This window comes from Phyllobates terribilis, unplaced genomic scaffold (genome assembly GCF_046119375.1).
Source record: "Phyllobates terribilis strain yellow unplaced genomic scaffold, ASM4611937v1 Scaffold_11__3_contigs__length_659146591, whole genome shotgun sequence".
Lineage (NCBI taxonomy): Eukaryota > Metazoa > Chordata > Amphibia > Anura > Dendrobatidae > Phyllobates > Phyllobates terribilis.
The window spans coordinates 373,311,319-373,329,504 of NW_027362771.1; the positions used below are offsets into that span (position 1 = coordinate 373,311,319).

At 57.8% G+C, this 18,186-nt stretch overlaps 1 protein-coding gene and 1 long non-coding RNA gene across 8 annotated transcripts in view; one reads left to right on the top strand and one right to left on the bottom strand.

Moving 5' to 3' along the window:
* Window positions 1-18,186, bottom strand: part of TJP1 (tight junction protein 1) — a 486,079-nt gene that overhangs the window by 130,618 nt on the left and 337,275 nt on the right. The gene's annotated exons all lie outside the window — the stretch shown is intronic.
* Window positions 1-18,186, top strand: part of LOC141166345 (uncharacterized) — a 37,268-nt gene that overhangs the window by 2,083 nt on the left and 16,999 nt on the right. The window contains exon 2 of the long non-coding RNA XR_012251283.1: window positions 12,245-12,464. This is a non-coding gene — a long non-coding RNA (uncharacterized lncRNA). The remainder of the gene's footprint in view (window positions 1-12,244; window positions 12,465-18,186) is intronic.

Here is an 18,186-nt window from a genome sequence, read left to right on the forward strand (position 1 = left end):
GGCAGAGGTGCCAGTGTACAGGGAGCAGTGTGAGGGGCAGAGGTGCCAGTGTGCAGGGAGCGGTGCCGAGGGGCAGAGGTGCCAGTGTGCAGGGAGCGGTGTGAGGGGCAGAGGTGCCAGTGTGCAGGGAAAGGCGTGAGGGACCGAGGTGCCAGTGTGCAGGGAGCGGTGCCGAGGGGCAGAGGTGCCAGTGTACAGGGAGCAGTGTGAGGGGCAGAGGTGCCAGTGTGCAGGGAGAGGCGTGAGGGACCGAGGTGCCAGTGTGCAGGGAGCGGTGCCGAGGGGCAGAGGTGCCAGTGTGCAGGGAGCAGTGTGAGGGGCAGAGGTGCCAGTGTACAGGGAGCGGTGTGAGGGGCAGAGGTGCCACTGTGCAGGGAGAGGCGTGAGGGACCGAGGTGCCAGTGTGCAGGGAGCGGTGCCGAGGGGCAGAGGTGCCAGTGTGCAGGGAGCAGTGTGAGGGGCAGAGGTGCCAGTGTGCAGGGAGCGGTGCCGAGGGGCAGAGGTGCCAGTGTACAGGGAGCAGTGTGAGGGGCAGAGGTGCCAGTGTGCAGGGAGAGGCGTGAGGGACCGAGGGGCAGAGGTGCCAGTGTGCAGGGAGCAGTGTGAGGGGCAGAGGTGCCAGTGTACAGGGAGCGGTGTGAGGGGCAGAGGTGCCACTGTGCAGGGAGAGGCGTGAGGGGCTAAGGTGCCAGTGTGCAGTGAGGGAGCGGTGCCGAGGGGCAGAGGTGCCAGTGTGCAGGGAGCAGTGTGAGGGGCAGAGGTGCCAGTGTACAGGGAGAGGCGTGAGGGGCAGAGGTGCAAGTGTGCAGGGAGAGGCGTGAGGGGCAGAGGTGCCAGTGTGCAGGGAGCTGTGTGAGGGGCAGAGGTGCCAGTGTGCAGGGAGAGGCGTGAGGGGCAGAGGTGCCAGTGTGCAGTGAGGGGCAGAGGTGCCAGTGTGCAGGGAGAGGCATGAGGGGCAGAGGTGCCACTGTGCAGGGAGAGGCGTGAGGGGCTGAGGTGCCAGTGTGCAGGGAGCTGTGTGAGGGGCAGAGGTGCCAGTGTGCAGGGAGCTGTGTGAGGGGCAGAGGTGCAAGTGTGCAGTGAGGGGCAGAGGTGCCAGTGTGCAGGGAGCGGTGTGAGGGGCAGAGGTGCCAGTGTGCAGGGACCTGTGTGAGGGGCAGAGGTGCCAGTGTGCAGGGAACGGTGTGAGGGGCAGAGGTGCCAGTGTGCAGGGAGCGGTGTGAGGGGCAGAGGTGCCAGTGTGCAGGGAAAGGCGTGAGGGACCGAGGTGCCAGTGTGCAGGGAGCGGTGCCGAGGGGCAGAGGTGCCAGTGTACAGGGAGCAGTGTGAGGGGCAGAGGTGCCAGTGTGCAGGGAGAGGCGTGAGGGACCGAGGTGCCAGTGTGCAGGGAGCGGTGCCGAGGGGCAGAGGTGCCAGTGTGCAGGGAGCAGTGTGAGGGGCAGAGGTGCCAGTGTACAGGGAGCGGTGTGAGGGGCAGAGGTGCCACTGTGCAGGGAGAGGCGTGAGGGACCGAGGTGCCAGTGTGCAGGGAGCGGTGCCGAGGGGCAGAGGTGCCAGTGTGCAGGGAGCAGTGTGAGGGGCAGAGGTGCCAGTGTGCAGGGAGCGGTGCCGAGGGGCAGAGGTGCCAGTGTACAGGGAGCAGTGTGAGGGGCAGAGGTGCCAGTGTGCAGGGAGAGGCGTGAGGGACCGAGGGGCAGAGGTGCCAGTGTGCAGGGAGCAGTGTGAGGGGCAGAGGTGCCAGTGTACAGGGAGCGGTGTGAGGGGCAGAGGTGCCACTGTGCAGGGAGAGGCGTGAGGGGCTAAGGTGCCAGTGTGCAGTGAGGGAGCGGTGCCGAGGGGCAGAGGTGCCAGTGTGCAGGGAGCAGTGTGAGGGGCAGAGGTGCCAGTGTACAGGGAGAGGCGTGAGGGGCAGAGGTGCAAGTGTGCAGGGAGAGGCGTGAGGGGCAGAGGTGCCAGTGTGCAGGGAGCTGTGTGAGGGGCAGAGGTGCCAGTGTGCAGGGAGAGGCGTGAGGGGCAGAGGTGCCAGTGTGCAGGGAGCGGCGTGAGGGGCAGAGGTGCCAGTGTGCAGGGAGAGGCATGAGGGGCAGAGGTGCCACTGTGCAGGGAGAGGCGTGAGGGGCTGAGGTGCCAGTGTGCAGGGAGCTGTGTGAGGGGCAGAGGTGCCAGTGTGCAGGGAGCTGTGTGAGGGGCAGAGGTGCAAGTGTGCAGTGAGGGGCAGAGGTGCCAGTGTGCAGGGAGCGGTGTGAGGGGCAGAGGTGCCAGTGTGCAGGGACCTGTGTGAGGGGCAGAGGTGCCAGTGTGCAGGGAACGGTGTGAGGGGCAGAGGTGCCAGTGTGCAGGGAGAGGCGTGAGGGGCAGATGTGCCAGTGTGCAGGGAGCAGTGTGAGGGGCAGAGGTGCCAGTGTGCAGGGAGCGGTGTGAGGGGCAGAGGTGCCAGTGTGCAGGGAGCGGTGTGAGGGGCAGAGGTGCCAGTGTGCAGGGAGAGGGGCAGAGGTGCCAGTGTACAGGGAGCAGTGTGAGGGGCAGAGGTGCCAGTGTGCAGGGAGAGGCGTGAGGGACCGAGGGGCAGAGGTGCCAGTGTGCAGGGAGCGGTGTGAGGGGCAGAGGTGCCAGTGTACAGGGAGCGGTGTGAGGGGCAGAGGTGCCACTGTGCAGGGAGAGGCTTGAGGGGCTAAGGTGCCAGTGTGCAGTGAGGGAGCGGTGCCGAGGGGCAGAGGTGCCAGTGTGCAGGGAGCAGTGTGAGGGGCAGAGGTGCCAGTGTACAGGGAGAGGCGTGAGGGGCAGAGGTGCAAGTGTGCAGGGAGAGGCGTGAGGGGCAGAGGTGCCAGTGTGCAGGGAGCTGTGTGAGGGGCAGAGGTGCCAGTGTGCAGGGAGCGGCGTGAGGGGCAGAGGTGCCAGTGTGCAGGGAGCGGCGTGAGGGGCAGAGGTGCCAGTGTGCAGGGAGAGGCATGAGGGGCAGAGGTGCCACTGTGCAGGGAGAGGCGTGAGGGGCTGAGGTGCCAGTGTGCAGGGAGCTGTGTGAGGGGCAGAGGTGCCAGTGTGCAGGGAGCTGTGTGAGGGGCAGAGGTGCAAGTGTGCAGTGAGGGGCAGAGGTGCCAGTGTGCAGGGAGCGGTGTGAGGGGCAGAGGTGCCAGTGTGCAGGGACCTGTGTGAGGGGCAGAGGTGCCAGTGTGCAGGGAACGGTGTGAGGGGCAGAGGTGCCAGTGTGCAGGGAGAGGCGTGAGGGGCAGATGTGCCAGTGTGCAGGGAGCAGTGTGAGGGGCAGAGGTGCCAGTGTGCAGGGAGCGGTGTGAGGGGCAGAGGTGCCAGTGTGCAGGGAGCGGTGTGAGGGGCAGAGGTGCCAGTGTGCAGGGAGAGGCGTGAGGGGCAGAGGTGCCAGTGTGCAGGGAGCTGTGTGAGGGGCAGAGGTGCCAGTGTGCAGGGAGCGGTGCCGAGGGGCAGAGGTGCCAGTGTACAGGGACCTGTGTGAGGGGCAGAGGTGCCAGTGTGCAGAGAGCCGTGTGAGAGGCAGAGGGGGCAGAGGTGCCAGTGTGCAGGGAGTGGTGTGAGGGGCAGAGGTGCCAGTGTACAGGGAGCTGTGTGAGGGGCAGAGGTGCCAGTGTGCAGGGAGCTGTGTGAGGGGCAGAGAGCGGTGTGAGAGGCAGAGGGGGCAGGGAGCTGTGTGAGGGGCAGAGGTGCCAGTGTGCAGGGAGCGGTGTGAGGAGCAGAGGTGCCAGTGTGCAGGGAGCGGTGTGAGGGGCAGAGGTGCCAGTGTGCAGGGAGCGGTGTGAGGGGCAGATGTGCCAGTGTGCAGGGAGCAGTGTGAGGGGCAGAGGTGCCAGTGTGCAGGGACAGGCGTGAGGGGCAGAGGTGCCAGTGTGCAGGGAGCGGTGCCGAGGGGCAGAGGTGCCAGTGTGCAGGGAGCAGTGTGAGGGGCAGAGGTGCCAGTGTGCAGGGAGCTGTGTGAGGGGCAGAGGTGCCAGTGTGCAGGGAGCTGTGTGAGGGGCAGAGGTGCCAGTGTACAGGGAGCGGTGCCGAGGGGCAGAGGTGCCAGTGTACAGGGACCTGTGTGAGGGGCAGAGGTGCCAGTGTGCAGAGAGCGGTATGAGAGGCAGAGGGGGAAGGGAGCTGTGTGAGGGGCAGAGGTGCCAGTGTGCAGGGAGCGGTGTGAGGGGCAGAGGTGCCAGTGTGCAGGGAGCGGTGTGAGGAGCAGAGGTGCCAGTGTACAGGGAGCGGTGTGAGGGGCAGAGGTGCCAGTGTGCAGGGAGCGGTGTGAGGGGCAGAGGTGCCAGTGTGCAGGGAGCTATGTGAGGGGCAGACTGCGGTGTGAGAGGCAGAGGGGGCAGAGAGCGGTGTGAGAGGCAGAGGGGGCAGGGAGCTGTGTGAGGGGCAGAGGTGCCAGTGTGCAGGAAGCTGTGTGAGGGGCAGAGAGCGGTGTGAGAGGCAGAGGGGGCAGGGAACTGTGTGAGGGGCAGAGGTGCCAGTGTGCAGGGAGCGGTTTGAGGGGCAGAGGTGCCAGTGTGCAAGGAGCGGTGTGAGGGGCAGAGGTGCCAGTGTACAGGGAGCTGTGTGAGGGGCAGAGGTGCCAGTGTGCAGGGAGCGGTGTGAGGGGCAGAGGTGTCAGTGTGCAGGGACCTGTGTGAGGGGCAGAGGTGCCAGTGTGCAGGGACCTGTGTGAGGGGCAGAGGTGCCAGTGTGCAGGGACCTGTGTGAGGGGCAGAGGTGCCAGTGTGCAGGGACCTGTGTGAGAGGCAGAGGTGCCAGTGTGCAGGGAGCAGTGTGAGGGGCAGAGGTGCCAGTGTGCAGGGAGCAGTGTGAGGGGCAGAGGTGCCAGTGTGCAGGGAGCAGTGTGAGGGGCAGAGGTGCCAGTGTGCAGGGAGCAGTGTGAGGGGCTGAGGTGCCAGTGTGCAGGGAGCGGTGTGAGGGGCAGAGGTGTCAGTGTTCAGGGACCTGTGTGAGGGGCAGAGGTGTCAGTGTTCAGGGACCTGTGTGAGGGGCAGAGGTGCCAGTGTGCAGGGACCTGTGTGAGGGGCAGAGGTGCCAGTGTGCAGGGACCTGTGTGAGGGGCAGAGGTGCCAGTGTGCAGGGACCTGTGTGAGGGGCAGAGGTGCCAGTGTGCAGGGAGCGGTGTGAGGGGCAGAAGTGCCAGTGTGCAGGGACCTGTGTGAGAGGCAGAGGTGCAGGGAGCAGTGTGAGGGGCAGAGGTGCCAGTGTGCAGGGAGCGGTGTGAGGGGCAGAGGTGCCAGTGTGCAGGGAGCGGTGTGAGGGGCAGAGGTGCCAGTGTGCAGGGACCTGTGTGAGGGGCAGAGGTGCCAGTGTGCAGGGACCTGTGTGAGGGGCAGAGGTGCCAGTGTGCAGGGAGCGGTTTGAGGGGCAGAGGTGCCAGTGTGCAGGGAGCGGTGTGAGGGGCAGAGTTGCCAGTGTACAGGGAGCTGTGTGAGGGGCAGAGGTGCCAGTGTGCAGGGAGCGGTGTGAGGGGCAGAGGTGTCAGTGTGCAGGGACCTGTGTGAGGGGCAGAGGTGCCAGTGTGCAGGGACCTGTGTGAGGGGCAGAGGTGCCAGTGTGCAGGGACCTGTGTGAGGGGCAGAGGTGCCAGTGTGCAGGGACCTGTGTGAGAGGCAGAGGTGCCAGTGTGCAGGGAGCAGTGTGAGGGGCAGAGGTGCCAGTGTGCAGGGAGCAGTGTGAGGGGCTGAGGTGCCAGTGTGCAGGGACCTGTGTGAGGGGCTGAGGTGCCAGTGTGCAGGGAGCGGTGTGAGGGGCAGAGGTGTCAGTGTTCAGGGACCTGTGTGAGGGGCAGAGGTGTCAGTGTTCAGGGACCTGTGTGAGGGGCAGAGGTGCCAGTGTGCAGGGACCTGTGTGAGGGGCAGAGGTGCCAGTGTGCAGGGACCTGTGTGAGGGGCAGAGGTGCCAGTGTGCAGGGACCTGTGTGAGGGGCAGAGGTGCCAGTGTGCAGGGAGCGGTGTGAGGGGCAGAGGTGCCAGTGTGCAGGGACCTGTGTGAGAGGCAGAGGTGCAGGGAGCAGTGTGAGGGGCAGAGGTGCCAGTGTGCAGGGAGGAGTGTGAGGGGCAGAGGTGCCAATCTGCAGGGAGCGGTGTGAGGAGCTGAGGTGCCAGTGTGCAGGGAGCGGTGTGAGGGGCAGAGGTGCCAGTGTGCAGGGACCTGTGTGAGGGGCAGAGGTGCCAGTGTGCAGGGACCTGTGTGAGGGGCAGAGGTGCCAGTGTGCAGGGACCTGTGTGAGGGGCAGAGGTGCCAGTGTGCAGGGACCTGTGTGCAGGGAGCGGTGTGAGGGGCAGAGGTGCCAGTGTGCAGGGAGCTGTGTGAGGGACAGAGGTGCCAGTGTGCAGGGAGCGGTGTGAGGGGCAGAGGTGCCAGTGTGCAGGGAGCTATGTGAGGGGCAGACTGCGGTGTGAGAGGCAGAGGGGGCAGGGAGCTGTGTGAGGGGCAGAGGTGCCAGTGTGCAGGAAGCTGTGTGAGGGGCAGAGAGCGGTGTGAGAGGCAGAGGGGGCAGGGAACTGTGTGAGGGGCAGAGGTGCCAGTGTGCAGGGAGCGGTTTGAGGGGCAGAGGTGCCAGTGTGCAGGGAGCGGTGTGAGGGGCAGAGGTGCCAGTGTACAGGGAGCTGTGTGAGGGGCAGAGGTGCCAGTGTGCAGGGAGCGGTGTGAGGGGCAGAGGTGCCAGTGTGCAGGGACCTATGTGAGGGGCAGAGGTGCCAGTGTGCAGGGACCTGTGTGAGGGGCAGAGGTGCCAGTGTGCAGGGACCTGTGTGAGGGGCAGAGGTGCCAGTGTGCAGGGACCTGTGTGAGAGGCAGAGGTGCCAGTGTGCAGGGAGCAGTGTGAGGGGCAGAGGTGCCAGTGTGCAGGGAGCAGTGTAGGGGCAGAGGTGCCAGTGTGCAGGGACCTGTGTGAGGGGCTGAGGTGCCAGTGTGCAGGGAGCGGTGTGAGGGGCAGAGGTGTCAGTGTGAGGGGACCTGTGTGAGGGGCAGAGGTGTCAGTGTTCAGGGACCTGTGTGAGGGGCAGAGGTGCCAGTGTGCAGGGACCTGTGTGAGGGGCAGAGGTGCCAGTGTGCAGGGACCTGTGTGAGGGGCAGAGGTGCCAGTGTGCAGGGACCTGTGTGAGGGGCAGAGGTGCCAGTGTGCAGGGAGCGGTGTGAGGGGCAGAGGTGCCAGTGTGCAGGGACCTGTGTGAGAGGCAGAGGTGCAGGGAGCAGTGTGAGGGGCAGAGGTGCCAGTGTGCAGGGAGCAGTGTGAGGGGCAGAGGTGCCAATCTACAGGGAGCGGTGTGAGGGGCAGAGGTGCCAGTGTGCAGGGAGCGGTGTGAGGGGCAGAGGTGCCAGTGTGCAGGGACCTGTGTGAGGGGCAGAGGTGCCAGTGTGCAGGGACCTGTGTGAGGGGAGCGGTTTGAGGGGCAGAGGTGCCAGTGTGCAGGGAGCGGTGTGAGGGGCAGAGGTGCCAGTGTACAGGGAGCTGTGTGAGGGGCAGAGGTGCCAGTGTGCAGGGACCTGTGTGAGGGGCAGAGGCGCCAGTGTGCAGGGACCTGTGTGAGGGGCAGAGGTGCCAGTGTGCAGGGACCTGTGTGAGGGGCAGAGGTGCCAGTGTGCAGGGACCTGTGTGAGAGGCAGAGGTGCCAGTGTGCAGGGAGCAGTGTGAGGGGCAGAGGTGCCAGTGTGCAGGGAGCAGTGTGAGGGGCAGAGGTGCCAGTGTGCAGGGACCTGTGTGAGGGGCTGAGGTGCCAGTGTGCAGGGAGCGGTGTGAGGGGCAGAGGTGTCAGTGTTCAGGGACCTGTGTGAGGGGCAGAGGTGCCAGTGTGCAGGGACCTGTGTGAGGGGCAGAGGTGCCAGTGTGCAGGGACCTGTGTGAGGGGCAGAGGTGCCAGTGTGCAGGGACCTGTGTGAGGGGCAGAGGTGCCAGTGTGCAGGGAGCGGTGTGAGGGGCAGAGGTGCCAGTGTGCAGGGACCTGTGTGAGAGGCAGAGGTGCAGGGAGCAGTGTGAGGGGCAGAGGTGCCAGTGTGCAGGGAGCAGTGTGAGGGGCAGAGGTGCCAGTCTGCAGGGAGCGGTGTGAGGGGCAGAGGTGCCAGTGTGCAGGGAGCGGTGTGAGGGGCAGAGGTGCCAGTGTGCAGGGACCTGTGTGAGGGGCAGAGGTGCCAGTGTGCAGGGACCTGTGTGAGGGGCAGAGGTGCCAGTGTGCAGGGACCTGTGTGAGGGGCAGAGGTGCCAGTGTGCAGGGACCTGTGTGCAGGGAGCGGTGTGAGGGGCAGAGGTGCCAGTGTGCAGGGAGCTGTGTGAGGGGCAGAGGTGCCAGTGTGCAGGGAGCGGTGTGAGGGGCAGAGGTGCCAGTGTGCAGGGAGCTGTGTGAGGGGCAGAGGTGCCAGTGTGCAGGGAGCGGTGTGAGGGGCAGAGGTGCCAGTGTGCAGGGAGCTGTGTGAGTTCAGATAGCGGTGTGAGAGGCAGAGGGGGCAGAGAGTGGTGTGAGAGGCAGAGGGGGCAGGGAGCTGTGTGAGGGGCAGAGGTGCCAGTGTGCAGGGAGCTGTGTGAGGGGCAGAGAGCGGTGTGAGGGGCAGAGGTTCCAGTGTGCAGGGAGCGGTGTGAGGGGCAGAGGTGCCAGTGTGCAGGGAGCGGTGTGAGGAGCAGAGGTGCCAGTGTGCAGGGAGCGGTGTGAGGAGCAGAGGTGCCAGTGTGCAGGGAGCGGTGTGAGGAGCAGAGGTGCCAGTGTGCAGGGAGCGGTGTGAGGGGCAGAGGTGCCAGTGTGCAGGGAGCGGTGTGAGGGGCAGAGGTGCCAGTGTGCAGGGAGCGGTGTGAGGGGCAGAGGTGCCAGTGTGCAGGGAGCGGTGTGAGGGGCAGAGGTGCCAGTGTGCAGGGAGCGGTGTGAGGGGCAGAGGTGCCAGTGTGCAGGGAGCGGTGTGAGGGGCAGAGGTGCCAGTGTGCAGGGAGCGGTGTGAGGGGCAGAGGTGCCAGTGTGCAGGGAGCGGTGTGAGGGGCAGAGGTGCCAGTGTGCAGGGAGCTGTGTGAGGGGCAGAGGTGCCAGTGTGCAGGGAGCGGTGTGAGGGGCAGAGGTGCCAGTGTGCAGGGAGCGGTGTGAGGGGCAGAGGTGCCAGTGTGCAGGGACCTGTGTGAGGGGCAGAGGTGCCAGTGTGCAGGGACCTGTGTGAGGGGCAGAGGTGCCAGTGTGCAGGGACCTGTGTGAGGGGCAGAGGTGCCAGTGTGCAGGGACCTGTGTGCAGGGAGCGGTGTGAGGGGCAGAGGTGCCAGTGTGCAGGGAGCTGTGTGAGGGGCAGAGGTGCCAGTGTGCAGGGAGCGGTGTGAGGGGCAGAGGTGCCAGTGTGCAGGGAGCGGTGTGAGGGGCAGAGGTGCCAGTGTGCAGGGAGCTGTGTGAGGGGCAGAGGTGCCAGTGTGCAGGGAGCGGTGTGAGGGGCAGAGGTGCCAGTGTGCAGGGAGCTGTGTGAGTTCAGATAGCGGTGTGAGAGGCAGAGGGGGCAGAGAGTGGTGTGAGAGGCAGAGGGGGCAGGGAGCTGTGTGAGGGGCAGAGGTGCCAGTGTGCAGGGAGCTGTGTGAGGGGCAGAGAGCGGTGTGAGGGGCAGAGGTTCCAGTGTGCAGGGAGCGGTGTGAGGGGCAGAGGTGCCAGTGTGCAGGGAGCGGTGTGAGGAGCAGAGGTGCCAGTGTGCAGGGAGCGGTGTGAGGAGCAGAGGTGCCAGTGTGCAGGGAGCGGTGTGAGGAGCAGAGGTGCCAGTGTGCAGGGAGCGGTGTGAGGGGCAGAGGTGCCAGTGTGCAGGGAGCGGTGTGAGGGGCAGAGGTGCCAGTGTGCAGGGAGCGGTGTGAGGGGCAGAGGTGCCAGTGTGCAGGGAGCGGTGTGAGGGGCAGAGGTGCCAGTGTGCAGGGAGCGGTGTGAGGGGCAGAGGTGCCAGTGTGCAGGGAGCGGTGTGAGGGGCAGAGGTGCCAGTGTGCAGGGAGCGGTGTGAGGGGCAGAGGTGCCAGTGTGCAGGGAGCTGTGTGAGGGGCAGAGGTGCCAGTGTGCAGGGAGCTGTGTGAGGGGCAGAGGTGCCAGTGTGCAGGGAGCTGTGTGAGGGGCAGAGGTGCCAGTGTGCAGGGACCTGTGTGAGGGGCAGAGGTGCCAGTGTGCAGGGACCTGTGTGAGGGGCAGAGGTGCCAGTGTGCAGGGACCTGTGTGGGGGCAGAGGTGCCAGTGTGCAGGGAGCTGTGTGAGGGGCAGAGGTGCCAGTGTGCAGGGAGCGGTGTGAGGGGCTGAGGTGTCAGTGTTCAGGGACCTGTGTGAGGGGCAGAGGTGCCAGTGTGCAGGGACCTGTGTGAGGGGCAGAGGTGCAAGTGTGCAGGGACCTGTGTGAGGGGCAGAGGTGCCAGTGTGCAGGGACCTGTGTGAGGGGCAGAGGTGCCAGTGTGCAGGGACCTGTGTGAGGGGCTGAGGTGCCAGTGTGCAGGAAGCAGCGTGAGGGGCAGAGGTGGCAGTGTGCAGGGAGCGGCGTGAGGGGCAGAGGTGGCAGTGTGCAGGGAGCGGCGTGAGGGGCAGAGGTGGCAGTGTGCAGGGAGCGGCGTGAGGGGCAGAGGAGGCAGTGTGCAGGGAGCGGCGTGAGGGGCAGAGGAGGCAGTGTGCAGGGAGCGGCGTGAGGGGCAGAGGAGGCAGTGTGCAGGGAGCGGCGTGAGGTGCAGAGGTGCCAGTGTGCAGGGAGCGGCGTGAGGTGCAGAGGTGCCTATGTGCAGGGAGCCGCGTGAGGGGCAGAGGTGCAGGGAGCCTTGTGAGGGGCAGAGGTGCCAGTGTGCAGGGAGCGGTGTGAGGGGCAGAGGTGCCAGTGTGCAGGGAGCCGTGTGAGGGGCAGAGGTGCCAGTGTGCAGGGAGCAGTGTGAGGGGCAGAGGTGCCAGTGTGCAGGGAGCGGTGTGAGGGGCAGAGGTGCCAGGGTGCAGGGAGCGGTGTGATGGGTAGAGGTGCCAGTGTTCAGGGAGCGGTGTGAGGGGCAGAGGTGCAGGGAGCGGTGTGAGGGGCAGAGGTGCAGAGAGCAGTGTGATGGGCAGAGGTTCAGGGAGCGGTGTGATGGGTAGAGGTGCCAGTGTGCAGGGAGCGGTGTGAGGGGCAGAGGTGCCAGTGTGCAGGGAGCGGTGTGAGGGGCAGAGGTGCAGGGAGCGGTGTGAGGGGTAGAGGTGCAGGGAGCGGTGTGAGGGGTAGAGGTGCAGGGAGCGGTGTGAGGGGTAGAGGTGCAGGGAGCGGTGTGAGGGGCAGAGGTGCAGGGAGCGGTGTGAGGGGCAGAGGTGCAGGGAGCGGTGTGAGGGGCAGAGGTGCCAGTGTGCAGGGAGCGATGTGAGGGGCAGAGGTGCCAGTGTGCAGGGAGCGGTGTGAGGGGCAGAGGTGCCAGTGTGCAGAGAACATTGTGTGGTTCTTTTTGCATAATTTCTTCATGTTCAACGTTTTTTTGTACAAATTAACAAATTATTGCGTGGACCTGTCAGCAGGATATTCGCCCCTAACTGAAATGCATGACTGTAAAGCCCGTGTATGCTAATTCCATTAATAGCCTGCTTGTAGTATTTCATTGGGAAATTTTTAGAAATCCATCTTTGAAGTGTTGATCACTATTGCAGCGGGGCGGGCACTGCGCTGCATTTCCAGCTCTCCTGCTTCTCTCCTTTTACCCCATCCACAACCGGCCTCCCGCCTTTGATTGACGGGGCACTTCTCTCTCAGTGACCTGTCCCTGTCATTGTTTATTCACAAGTGGCTGAGCAGTAAGCTCCTAATGACGATAAGTGCTATGAATGGACTCTTACGAGGTCATCAGAAGCTTCCAGCGCATGCGCCGCCCCTTCTGAGACAAACCCTGGCAATAACCGCGCCTGCACAATATCTCGGGCAGGGGGACACAGGTCACTGAAAGAAGTGTGCTGTGAATCAAACATCACAGGTGAGCAGGGAAAGGGAGGGAGAGAAAGCTGGGAGCGCAGCGCCCGCCCGGCTGCACTTGTGATTAAAACGTCAAAAGATCTATTTCTCAAAAGTACTGCAAGCAGGGTATGAATGTAATAAGAGTTAAAGGGGCTTAACACTCGTGCCTTTAGTTAGGGGTTGATTATCCTGCTGACAGGTTCTCTTTAAAACGTGTGCAACATTTTTTCTACACATGCAGTTTTTGGAGGGGTTTTTTTTAGCCAAATCTAGGAACATCCTTTATTCATGTTTCCATAACTTTTGAACCAACGTCTGACTTAAACTCGCATGAAATCTACATTTGTGTTTTGTTTTTTTCTTGTTGTTTTTTTTATTTTAGCAAGGAACGCGCCAAAAATAAAGAAAAACACTATGAAAAGTGCCGTGTTTGAAGTCACACAGCTTAGAGGCTGTCATTCAAGCAGGAGAAGGCAGTGCTGGGCTGGGAATAGAGCTGGAGTGACACAGGCTTCAGATCTACTATAACTCTGTAGCCTCATTTGCATATCCATTGAAACTCTGATTTCTCAATAGCGGAGGAGAGGACCGGCCATGTAAAGGTATTGCTCTACTTGTCTTTGAAAGATCTATATGTGAATATAGTTTAGGAGGTGAAATCATGCTGACAGATTCCCTTTTACTGTTACATCATAAAATACCTGGACCAAGTTCCCATATATCTTGATGGTGATTTGGGGAATATTACACAGTGATAGATTTATTATTACAGTCCTACAGTTATATAGGATAAGCCTACATCACTTAGGCAGAGACTGTGCCAAATTTACAACAATGATGCATGCTGTAGAAATACTTGACGTGCCTTGCTAGATGTCTTAGTTATGAAGCCGTCATTGAGAGTACACTGAGGGTGTAGACAAGCTTTGGATAGCTTTCCATACATGGAGTATATATGCAATCCTCACATTACATTCAATCGAAAATTCACTTGACCTCTTCTAGGCATTACTTTTCCACATGACCTCAGCTTCAATAAACACTAAAGTATAAAAGGGAATAAATCAAGATATTTTCAGTAGTTTTTATTTGTAGCAAACGGCCACAAAAATTGTTGCATACTATATTTGCATGTGATACTGCAGTTTTATGCTGCTCTCACCCTTTTAAAAATGGGTGGAAGGTGGGCATGCAAATACAGCCTGTCAGATTGATTAGAAATAGCGTGAAATAAAAAGTGGTAAAAATACCTCTGGACTACACGTGTCAAAATCTGACCCGCAGGGTGTTTTTATTTGGTCCTCGACACCAGAACCACCACCCCTATGTGGGACCCATTATTCTGTATGGAGGACTATGTGGGGCCATTATTCTGTATGGAGGACTGTGTGGGGCCATTATAATGTATGGAGGACCGTTTGGGGCCATTATACTGTATGGAGGACTATGTGCGGCCCATTATACTGTATGGAGGACTATGTGGGGCCCATTATTCTGTATGGAGGACTATGTGGGACCCATTATACTGTATGGAGAACTATGTGAGGCCCATTATTCTGTATGGAGGACTATGTGGGGCCCATTATTCTGTATGGAGGACTATGTGAGGCCCATTAAACTTTATGGAGGACTATGTGGGGCCCATTATACTTTATGGAGGACTATGTGGGGCCCATTATTCTGTATGGAGGACTATGTGGGGCCCATTATTCTGTATGGAGGACTATGTGGGGCCCATTATTCTGTATGGAGGACTATGTGGGGCCCATTATACGGTATACTGGTTGGCCCGTGACTTTGTCCAAGTTTTTTCATTTTGGCCCTCTGTGTGTTTGCGTTTCACATCCCTGCTTTAGACCAGCTATGGCTCTGTTCTCATTAGTGTTTTTTTGCTACAACAGAGGTCTAGACCACCAAGAAATGGACATTGTCCCAGACCACCAGGGTACCAAATAGTAACACCTGCACTTCCCTTGACCACCAAAGATGTCTAGAATCTTTTTTTTTCCATATTTATTCTTTGTTTAAACTTGGGTGTGTCGTAGAGCTGAATAGAAATATATCAAAAGCGCACTACATGATTTTTATTATGTCAGATGACCGCTCAGCTGTGTGCAATAGTCACAGTACACCAATTGTAACACTGATTTACAAAGAGACTCATCTGACTTCTTACTAAACACAGACAGCATTTTTCTGTACACTGCCAAAAAGCTGAGTGGAAAAATGCACTAAAACTGCATAAAAGTTGCATGAAATTATAAAAACATTAACACGCTATAGAGGGAGCCTGTCAGTCGATTCATGCATCCCAAAACATGGACAGCATTAATCTCTGTAACCGTCTGGCATTTTAGAGTAAACAAAGTTTGAAGTGCCAGGCAGGGACCATAGGACTAGACAAGTATAGTCTGGTATCGCCCGACTGCCTTCTCCACCACCTCTCTAGTTGACTGACAGATCTTTCCTTATGTACACATGAATTATCTGGAGCTGTGTGGGAAGAAGCCGGCCACGATGGATCTTTAAACTATGTTTTCTGTGAAAGGGCAGAGTCATTCAGATAAAAACATACCTGGCTGCAATTGTGCAGCCTGGCTAGAATTCATGCTGCACATGATTTGGGCAGCATCAATCGAATGACAGATGTCCTTTAAAAGCAGCTTCTGCTCCCAGCATAAATGATGGATTAATGTACAAGACTAACATGAAGACATTTAAAAAAATAAATAAGGTATATGTTACACATGGCAGATTTGTCTCTTTTTACAAATCAGGGCTGTGGAGTCGGAGCCCATTTTGGACCGACTCCTAAAATATATAATAAATTATGTACAGTAGTTCAAAGCAGTTTGTGGAGAATATTTTTTCATAAGAATTTGGGAAAGTTATGAAATGTCCTATAAATGTCTGTCCTATTCCTGATCTAAGGGTCTAGACTTTTAGCTGAGATGAATCTGTGCTACAGTAAATTTATCACTTAAACATGGGCCATGTATGAGGGAGTCGGAGTCGTGGAGTCGGTGTCATGGAAATTGAGGAGTCGGAGGTTTGGCTTACCAACTCCACAGCCATGTTACAAATCCCATTCAGATGTGTGGAAAAGTCATCAAACTTTCTGCAACAATTTTCCCACATGTAGGTGTTCACCAATCTCTGGCTTGGCTTGCTAGTAGTTACAAAACTACGACTCCCATCATGCCCTCAGGGGGCCATGCTATGATCTGATTTGTTATCACACAGTATTTTCCCATATGCCCCTACCCAGAAAAAAACTTTACAGGTGCAATAACAAAGTGGATGAGAGCATGCTGAAGTTTTCAGGAACAGTGATGATGAATCAGCGCTACCTAAGTGCCAGCCATCTAGAGGAGGGCAACGCAAGGCAGAAAATACAGAGGGAGGCAAAGGCAATGAAAGTGCATTTTTATGCCCCAATGCACTTACAGCTTTACTTGCATACTGCTTCAAAAGCTGATTACTGTCACATTTCCTCCACTCAGTGCAATGAGTGGCAGCTCAGCTGACCAATCTAGGACAGGGGTGTGCTGAGCTGTCAGTATTGTGCTAGATGGCTCAGCCATCCAATCTGGGGCTGAGATGTGCTGAGCTGTCAGTGTTGTGAGTGACAGTCCAGTCACACAATCAAGGCCGGGGAGTGCTGGGTTTCCTACAGGTGTCTCCTGTTCTGAGTGATTCCCTGCTTATTTAGCTGACTGTCTGCCTCTGATTACTGCCACTTGTAGCCTTAGCTCGGTGGTGCATATTTGCCTTGTTCTTTAGTGTTCAGTCTCTGATCTTTTGCTGCCTGACCTTGGACCTTGCTTCTGACCATCCGTTTGCCTAGCCCTTTCTCTTGATCTACTACCTTCCTGGAATTCTGACCTCGGACTGTAACCTGACTACGCCTTTGCCTTACCCCTTTTGCTTATGGCGAGCCCTCTTGGTATCTGACTCGGAGCTCTTGACTACCCAGCCTCATGGCTTATCTGTAAGTAGTGACTAGCATCACAATTTTTTATGATAGAGCATGCTTTAGGGAAACAAAAGTATCATGTATTCATACTTCAATAAGCTACATGGACATGTATTTGGTTTGGGAGGGTGAGTGGGAATGTGATGACAGGTTCTCTTCAAACACTTTTCAGCATGATGAAAGATATGGAGGAACGTAAATGAACTAGTATTGTAAGGAAAGGTAAAGTCTTACAGTGGTAATTCGTATGCCTCCTCAGCACTGCCCCCTACTAACCACGCTCGGCTTCTCCTCCTGTCAGGCTGTCTCACTGGGTTTGCCTCTTGCAGCACACCTCAACACTGCCTCATCTGCTTGTTGTTTCCATTTGGCTTTAGGGGCGTGGCCAGTCTCTGCAGGAATTTAACCCTGCAGTGTCCTGCAGAGATTAGGCTCCCAGGCCTATCCTTTGTCAACAGGGTCTATATTAGACAGCTCCTTCCAGCCCTATATGTCCGAACTTTGGCTACTAGCTTGCTAGCACCTGTTTATGCATATCTCTGTTTTCTGTCTTCCATTATCGACCTGGCCTGTTTACCTGCTCTGTTTGACTTCTCCATCCCTTACTCCGGCTTTGTATTGTGAACTCGCACTGCCTTCACTGACCTTGGACTGTCTGACTATGCTTCTGTCTCACCCTCAAGTACCTCATACTCGCGCCTCAGCTGCTGCAGTCCCGGGGACTGTCCTGGAGTGGAACCTGGTGTCTACTGACAGCCCTGCCTATCCTCGCTATCAGAGGCCCGAGTGAAGACCCAGTAGATATTTAGTCATGCCCCTCCAGGGTAAGCTCGGCCCGTGACTCAGTGGGTCCACACCCACCAGTGTTACATAAATTGCAGGTACATTATGATTTTGCCTTCGTGGTGTGAATCGAGCCTCACGTGTCGTTTCACTCAGGGGCGGACATATCATTCGTGCAATCTGTGTGGCTGCACAGGGGCCCACAGGTAAGGGGGCCCATTTCTACCTCCAAAGCGGGTGCAGTTTCGTATTTTTAGGATCTTTTGGGCTGCAAAGAGCCCATATATTGTTCTTGCACAGGGGCCCTTTTCTGTCTGTGTCCGCCAGTGGTTTCACTGTAATGTTACCTGCAATCATTAACACCAGATACAAAGTCATTCTTGTTACTGACAGTAGAACAGTAATTCCACCTGTAGCAGATGCTTCCCAGGCTTTATTATAATCCCTAAAAATATGAATGCAAACAGCTCAGCCTGAAGTAGTCAGTTACAAGATGAAAAGACGGTGGCGCAAAATGTTCAGCTCTGTAAACAGCTCAGTAGTGTTTTAATCTTTGCTGATTAAAAGCAGCACATAAAGCGCTCTGACTTTTATGATCTGACAGTTCCCTATATTTCAGCTGTGAAGCACTCAATGCAACAGGGCTAGTAGCTTTAACAATGTGGACGTCTTATGGAGAAGCTTTTTACTCAAGAGCTTTCTCTAGTCTACAGAAACAATTCCCATCTTTCTAATGGTTTCCTGCCTATGTGCCAATATCCTGTATTTACAGTGCCTGTGTCCTCGAAGGACAGCACAAAAAGTTTAAGGGAGTTTGTTGACCCCTAGTAATCCAATTAAACTCGCTGAAAATGTAGGAAAAAAAAATGAATTACCAATTTTTTTTACCTTCTTCCATACTGTTATGCAGCAAGGCAACATTTTGTTCTGCAGCATGTGCACATTGGCTTCAATTCATCAAGACTGGCGATCATCACATTGGTCTTGATGAGGAGGCAGGGTGGGCTTCGAGGTCATGCCTCCTGTGTATAACGTGAACCATGCGCCTCAGTGTGCACATAGCCACAAATCTTATTCCAGTCCATGCTGGAGTAAAATTGGTTACGTAGTGAACAACGTCACTCATTATAAATTTGGTGAGCGACAGTCACCACGCCCTCATCATACCCACTTTGTCGGGAGCTTGGCGAAAATAGCGTGACAACACCAAAAATCGTAAAATTTTACAGCAGATTCAAGTAGCGCCAAAACAGTGATTTTTTTTAAAGCTTTTTACGCCATGAATGAAGCCCAGAGTGTTGTAATTGATGTGGCCAGCAATTTACTGTTACACACTGTCATGACAATAAATAAAACCTCATCGTAGTTGTTTGGCAACAGGGACAACGTGGGATTAGTTGATACAACCCCAAGATGTCATACAGTATAGCCATATTTTACATACTTTATTCACAATAGAACACATAACATAAGGTGAAATTTCTGGTGCCGATGCCCCATTACTTACTTTGCTATTGCCTTTCTATTCAGAATACTAATGTGAACAAGGTCCGGGAGGAATTAAA